At 43.4% G+C, this 6,895-nt stretch overlaps 1 pseudogene across 1 annotated transcript; it reads left to right on the top strand.

Moving 5' to 3' along the window:
- The first annotated feature begins 2,448 nt into the window (after positions 1–2,448).
- Positions 2,449–4,193, top strand: LOC309628979 (inosine-5'-monophosphate dehydrogenase 1 pseudogene; annotated as a pseudogene). Its single transcript has one exon. The product of its transcript is annotated as an inosine-5'-monophosphate dehydrogenase 1 pseudogene (transcript).
- Positions 4,194–6,895: the final 2,702 nt, after the last annotated feature.

Genomic DNA, 6,895 nt, shown 5'->3' with positions numbered 1-6,895 from the left:
GCCTCTGGAGTGAGGTTATTACAAATGTGATTCCAGTTTCAAATTTGATTTTTAAATGGAATCAAGATTGACTTTTGATGGTATAGTTATTTTGAGTATATTTGACCACCACGGTACAATTGTTCATCCAAACAAAATAAAAGTGCTCCTATTGGAACAAATGTAGATTTCCTGCAGATCTTGTTAAATATCTACATTGATAATCACCACAAAGTCAAAAAAGTACAGAAGAAAACTCCTATGGGGCATTTACTAACAATGTTAAGTTGATTAGAGGAATGTTTTAAGAGTATGAGGTCAATCAAGAATGTAAACTTTATAATGAATGACCTCAAGGTTGACTTTTAGTTTTCTTTTATGTTGACCTGTCCTTCAAAGGAAAGTGAGACAATTTTTTAGAGTAGAAAGAGGCAAGTGTTGGGAATATTGGGAAACAGTCTTCTACTATAAGGAACATGAAGGGAAAAGTCGGTCGTGTATCCATGGCTTGAAGGGAAAAGAGAGTAATTTAGAGAGAAAAGGACTGGAGTTGTGCACCTCACAACCCTGCCCATAAGGCCTCTGCTTGTCCATCTGTCCGCTTCCTCATCTCTTATCTCAAATTTAATGTGGAAAATAAGAAAAAAAGACCAAGAGGTAAAGAAAAAGAAAATAGCATGATGGAAGGATAATTCTATTTATTTTCAGCCACTTCAATTTGGACAAGGCTGCCCTACCAAAACACTCAATTGGTTGAAGGGAAAAAGTGAACAAAGGAAGAATCAGAAGGACAGTAGAAACATAAAAGATCAATTAACTTCCTCATACAGTCTAGAAACAATGAATCTCAAAGGAATAATCTAGAAATATTCTTTTATTTGTTCATTTAGCAATATGTCCAGTTGTTACTATCCCAGATGCTGGGGACATGGGGAGGAGGAAGGTTGAGATTAGGGAGTAGACAGGCTAACCCTTCCCTGTGGGAACAGGGACCTGATCATTCTTATTCACTGCTGCATACCCAGCACTGAGACATAACAGGTGCTCAATAAACATGTGCTAAATGAAGAAGAAATACAGTGAAGTCAAGGCTAGCCATTCTTACGGAGATAAGACAGAAAATGAAAAAGTTGATACAACACATGATACTAATCAAATCAATGATACAGGTAATATTTATCTTGGGGTAAGAGAGGAGAGAATTTTGTTTCACACCTGAAATAGCAGAGTTTAGTAGCCATTCCCCTACAATACATGTTAACCTAGCAGTTCTCACTGTATTGGGAGTATTGCTGGTATGTCAGTGCCTAAAACGGCACTGTCCAATACAGTAGCCATTAGCCACAGATGGCTATTCAGATTTAAATTAATTAACATTTAATTTAATTTAAAATTCTGTTAATCATTTGCATTAGCCACAGTTCAATAGCCACAGGAGCCTAGTGGCTACCATCGTCATAGAAAATTCGATTGTACAGCTCTCTTCCACACCATGCTACATTAAAACATAAAAGTAGCCAGAAATTTATAAATGAGAGAAATAAGACATGGTGCATACACACACACACACACACACACACACACACACACACACACACACAGAGAGCTAAATCGTTCCATATCAACTCAGCATCTAGAGGAGGCAAATCAACTTTGCTTCTGATAAATCTCACTTCCTCCCAAATACAGCTGAACCTTGAACAACCCAGGTTTGAACTGCATGGGTCTACTTATACCCAGATTTTTTTCTATAAATATATTGGAAAATTTCTTGGAGATTTGAGACAATTTGAAAAAAATTCATAGACAAACTATATAGCCTAAAATATCAAAAAATTAAGAAAAATTAAGTATGTCACAAATGCATAAAATATATGTAGGAACTAGCCTATTTTATCATTTACTGCCATAAAATATACACATATCTATTATTAAAAAGTTAAAATTTATCAAAACTTATGCACATAAACACAGATTATTAATTCATTAGTGTATGTGCTAGGCTACCATAAAGCAATCATATAGCTGCTCCTTCATTATCAATGCAACAATCATTATATCTGTAAATAAATATGAATTTCTTTTTCACATTATTTTTTTTCATTGTTTTTTTTTTTTGGTCGTGCCACACGGCATGCCTAATCTTAGTTCCCCAACCAGGGATCAAACCAGTGCCCCTTGCAGTGGAAGCTCGGAGTCCTGACCACTCGACCACCAGGGAATTCCAATTTTTTTCATTTCTGATGTCTAGTGTTAGTGGTACATATAACATCTACAGTTTTTTGTATCATTTAAGACAATAATGGGGGCTAAAGTCGACAAGATGCTAGCAGGGGGCATGAGGGTGGTTCAGTCCTGACATGGCACGGGGCTCAGAGGCTCTGCTCCTCTCCCCACCCCCTGTGATGCTTCCCCTGGCGTGGCAGGCCCTGCCCTTTTCAGGGACCCCTCCTCATCCAGTAACATTCACTTTCCTCTCTTCACAGAGATTTCCTGATTCTCCGAGGATTTATAGACTTCACAGCTGATGAGGTGGACCTGATTTCAGCCCTGACTTGGAAGATCACACTGAAGACACCACTCATCTCCTCCCCCATGGACGCTGTGACAGAGGCTGGCATGGCCATCGCAATGGCTCTGATGGACGGTATCGGTTTCGTTCACCACAATTGCACTCCAGAGTTCCAGGCCAACGAGGTCCGGAAGGTCAAGAAGTTTGAACAGGGCTTCATCATGGACCCCGTGGTGCTGAGTCCCTCACACACCGTGGGCGAGGTACTGGAGGCCAAGATCCAGCATGGCTTCTCCGGCATCCCCATCACTGAGACGGGCACCATGAGCAGCAAGCTGGTGGGCGTCGTCACCTCCCAAGACATCGACTTCCTCACTGGGAAGGACCACACACCCTCCTCAGTGAGGTGATGACACCGTGGAATGAGCTGGTGGTGGCTCTAGTGGGTATGACATTGAAAGAGGCAAATGAGATCCTGCAGCACAGCAAGAAAGCGAAGCTGCCCATTGTCAATGATCAAGACGAGTTAGTGGCCATCAGTGCCCGCACTGACCTGAAGAAGAACCAGGACTACCCTCTGGCCTCCAAGGATTCCCACAAGCAGCTGCTGTGTGGGGCGGCCATGGGCACCCATGAGGGTGACAAACACCACCTGGACCTGCTCACCCAGGCGAGTGCTGACGTCATAGTGCTGGACTCATCCCAAGGGAACTCTGTGTATCAGATCGCCATGGTGCACCACATCAAGCAGAAGTACCCCTGCCTCCAAGTGACTGGGGGAAATGCGGTGACAGCAGCTCAGGCCAAGAACCTGATTGACGCTGGTGTGGACGGGCTGCGTGTGGGCATGGGCCGCGGCTCCATCTGCACCATCCAAGAAGAAGTGATGGCCTGTGGTCGGCCCCAGGGCACTGCCGTGTACGAGGTGGTTGAGTACACCCGGCGCTTCGGGGTGCCACTCATAGCCGATGGTGGCATCCAGACCGTGGGGCATGTGGTCAAGGCCCTGGCCCCTGGAGCCTCCACTGTGATGATGGGCTCCCCGCTCGCCGCCACCACCGAGGCCCCTGGAGAGTACTTCTTCTCGGATGGTGTGAGGCTCAAGAAGTACCGGGGCACGGGCTCGCTGGACACCATGGAGAAGAGCAGCAGCAGCCAGAAGCGCCACTTCAGCGAGGGAGATAAGGTGAAGATCATGCAGGGCGTCTCGGGCTCCATCCAGGACAAAGGCTCCATTCAGAAGTTCGTGCCCTACCTCACAGTGGGACCCAGCACGGCTGCCACGATTTTGGTGCCCGTAGCCTGTCTGTCCTGCGGTCCATGATGTACTCAGGAGAGCTCAAGTTTGAGAAGAAGACCACGTCAGCTCAGATGAAGGGTGGTGTCCATGGCCTGCACTCTTACGAGAAGCGGCTGTACTGAGGACAGTAGTGGAGGCCAAGGCAGTAGAGGGGTTGTGTCCCAGGGTCCCTCTTTGGGCACAGCCTCCCTCCATAACTGAGTCGTCCACAGATTTGCACAATTGGTTCCCCAGCTCCTTTCCAGGGAGAGAGGAGAGGAGGCCCTGAGGCTCTGCGGCCCCTCCCTGAGCTTCCACCACAGGGTCAGGACTGCTCCCAGGCCGGGCTGTCCTGGGATCCCCCCAGGTTCCCCCTTCTTCAGTTCCCCTGAACCCTGCACCTGCCTCAGGTCTTTCTCACTGCAGCCTGCTCCGGCCCGACTCCCACCCCTGGGACAGGTGGCCCCCCGGCTTCTCCTGTAGGGCACCTCCCTCCCTAGCCCCACCCCAGAAATGGTGCTCTCCTGGCCCTGCCTCTGGCCCCTTCCTGGGCTGCTTCCCCCTCAACCATGTGGCACTTCTGGGCTCCTGACCTAGGCCAGAGGAAGGTCTCTGCCCCCTTCCCCTGGCCCTGGACTATCCAGGCCCTGCTCCTCAGGCTGCCCCATCCCTGGCCATGGGGAGGAGGCTGCCCGTTATTCCTGATTCACCCCCGTCCCCAGGTGTACCGTTCCTGCCGTCTCCTCTCAGCTGCAGTTGAAGGTTTTAACTTTGCACACTTTGGGGTCACAGTTGCATCACTGTATGTTAAATAATCTGAATAAATCAAGAGGTTTCAACGCCTCCGCAAAAAAAAAATAATAATGAGGTAGGTACTAACAGATGATTCATCTTGTAAACAGATGACATAAACCTATGGTATCGCTAAATACAGTACAGTACTGTAAGGGTATTTTCTATTCCTTACAATTTTCTTAATAACATTTCCTTCTCTCGAGCTTACTTTATTGTAAGAATACTGTATATAATACATATAATATACAAAACACGTGTTAATAGACTGTTTATCAGTAAGGCTTCCGGTCAACAGTTGGCTATTAGTAGTTAAGTTTTTGGGGGGTCAAAAGTTATATATGGATTTTCGACTGCACAAGGGGTCGGTCCCTCTCACACCCACATTGTTCAAGGGTCAAATGTATTTTTATTTATTAAGTTAGTAAAGATAATTTTGTACACGTAGGTCTAACAACCACTGGGAAACACCAAAACTATATATTATCACGTATTTTTACCCAGTCTTTCAAAACCCAATACAATCTTTTTTTTAAACATCATCTGTCATTCTTTTTTTTTTTTAATTTTATTTATTTATTTATTTGGCTGCATCAGGTCTTACTTGCAGCACGCGGGATCTTCATTGCGGCATGTGGGATCTTTCGTTGCGGCTCACAGGCTTCTCTCTAGTTGTGGCACACGGGCTCAGTAGCTGCGGCGCGTGGGCTTAGTTGCCCCGCAGCATGTTGGATCTTAGTTCCCCGACCAGGGATCGAACCCACGTCCCCTGCATTGGAAGGTGTATTCTTAAGCACTGCACCACCAGGGAAGTCTCCCAATACAATCTTATCAAGCAATATCTGCCAAATCCTGACATTTGTGGACTTGCATACACCTGTTATGGACACTGGGTGAAAACCTTGTAGCAAGTTGACAATTCACCTTTAGAATTCCCTGTGTGCTGGAATTTAGTAACAGATCTGTCAAGCCACAATTACCAAGCCAAAGTTGCATTTTATTTCCAAATGCCCATAGAAGCATTTTTATTCAAACTGGCAAGTGTCTGGTTTAAAAAAGTTATTCCTTAGATTCTGCACTTCATGAGGTTATCTAATAGACAGAGATTGGTTCACCAATTAGGTGAAATCTGCATTTTCCTAAATCATAAAATGAGCTGACTGAGGTTTAGTTAGCTGGAAATCCCTTGGTAAATTATAAAAAGTGAGACATAAACAGGACAAGCACCATTGCATAATGACTAATTACAAAAGTGAATGACTTTATGACAAAATGAGAGGTTAATTTGAAAACGCACCTGGAAATGAAAAACAAAACAAAGCTTAAAATAAAAAGAAACATAATACACTAACTTGGATATATGTGTGTGTGTATATATATATATGATTTAATAGCTGTATTTGTTAAATACAAAAGGAAAAGAGGGTCAGACTATGAGTAAATCTGGAAATACTTGCATATCCTCTTTGCCTTAATTAACTCATCCCTACAGTGGGTATCAGTGAGTTCTCTCTTCTTAATAAGGATTATATAAGACCACCATGGAAATAAACTTCGGAAAGGATATAACCCTTGGAGAAAGTAGCACTAAATTATTTACAAACTGCCCAAGTTAAAAAGAGTGGAAGATAAAGAACTCTAATTATGCAAGAGGTCAGTAGCTCTTTTGCAAACATGAACATAAAAGGACTTCCACAGGGACTGGCAAATCCTGGACCATTAAACATTCTCCTAAAAACCTAAAACCCTCGCTTTGCAGAGGGAACACCAAGTGACCATTCTTTTTTTTTTTAAATAGATCTTTATTGGAGTATAATTGCTTCATAATACCATGTTAGTTTCTGTTGCACAACAAAGCAAATCAGCCATATGAGTAAGAAAGCACAAGAGATCATATTTTCAAATGGGCAATGTAATGAATGATATGATAAAGGTTTTTCATGCCTTACTAATTTTGATGATAGACGTCACATTTAATTAGCCTGGTTAAGTGTCCATTGTCAAGAGCAGCTTAGGTAGAAAGAAATGTCCTCTCTTTCTGTCGAACTGTCACTTAGATTTATTTAGAATTTCATCCCTATTTAAAGTTCTCACATCAGGGTACAAATTAAAGGCCTTCCCCCAAATGCTTTAAATACTGGAAGGGAACTCCAATATATAGTTATCGAAGGCAAAAAGGAATTTTAGTAACTTTTTATTTTATAATAAATTTTTTTATTTTATAAAAAAATTTTTATTTTATAAAAATTTGACTTTGCATTTCTATCAAGAGGAGAAAGCAAGAACCTTGCCCCAAAGATGTGTTGTTAAAATACAGAACATGATACTTTCCT

This window comes from Balaenoptera borealis (assembly GCF_965194805.1).
Source record: "Balaenoptera borealis genome assembly, chromosome: 5".
NCBI lineage: Eukaryota > Metazoa > Chordata > Mammalia > Artiodactyla > Balaenopteridae > Balaenoptera > Balaenoptera borealis.
This window is presented reverse-complemented; position numbering and strand designations above follow the sequence as displayed.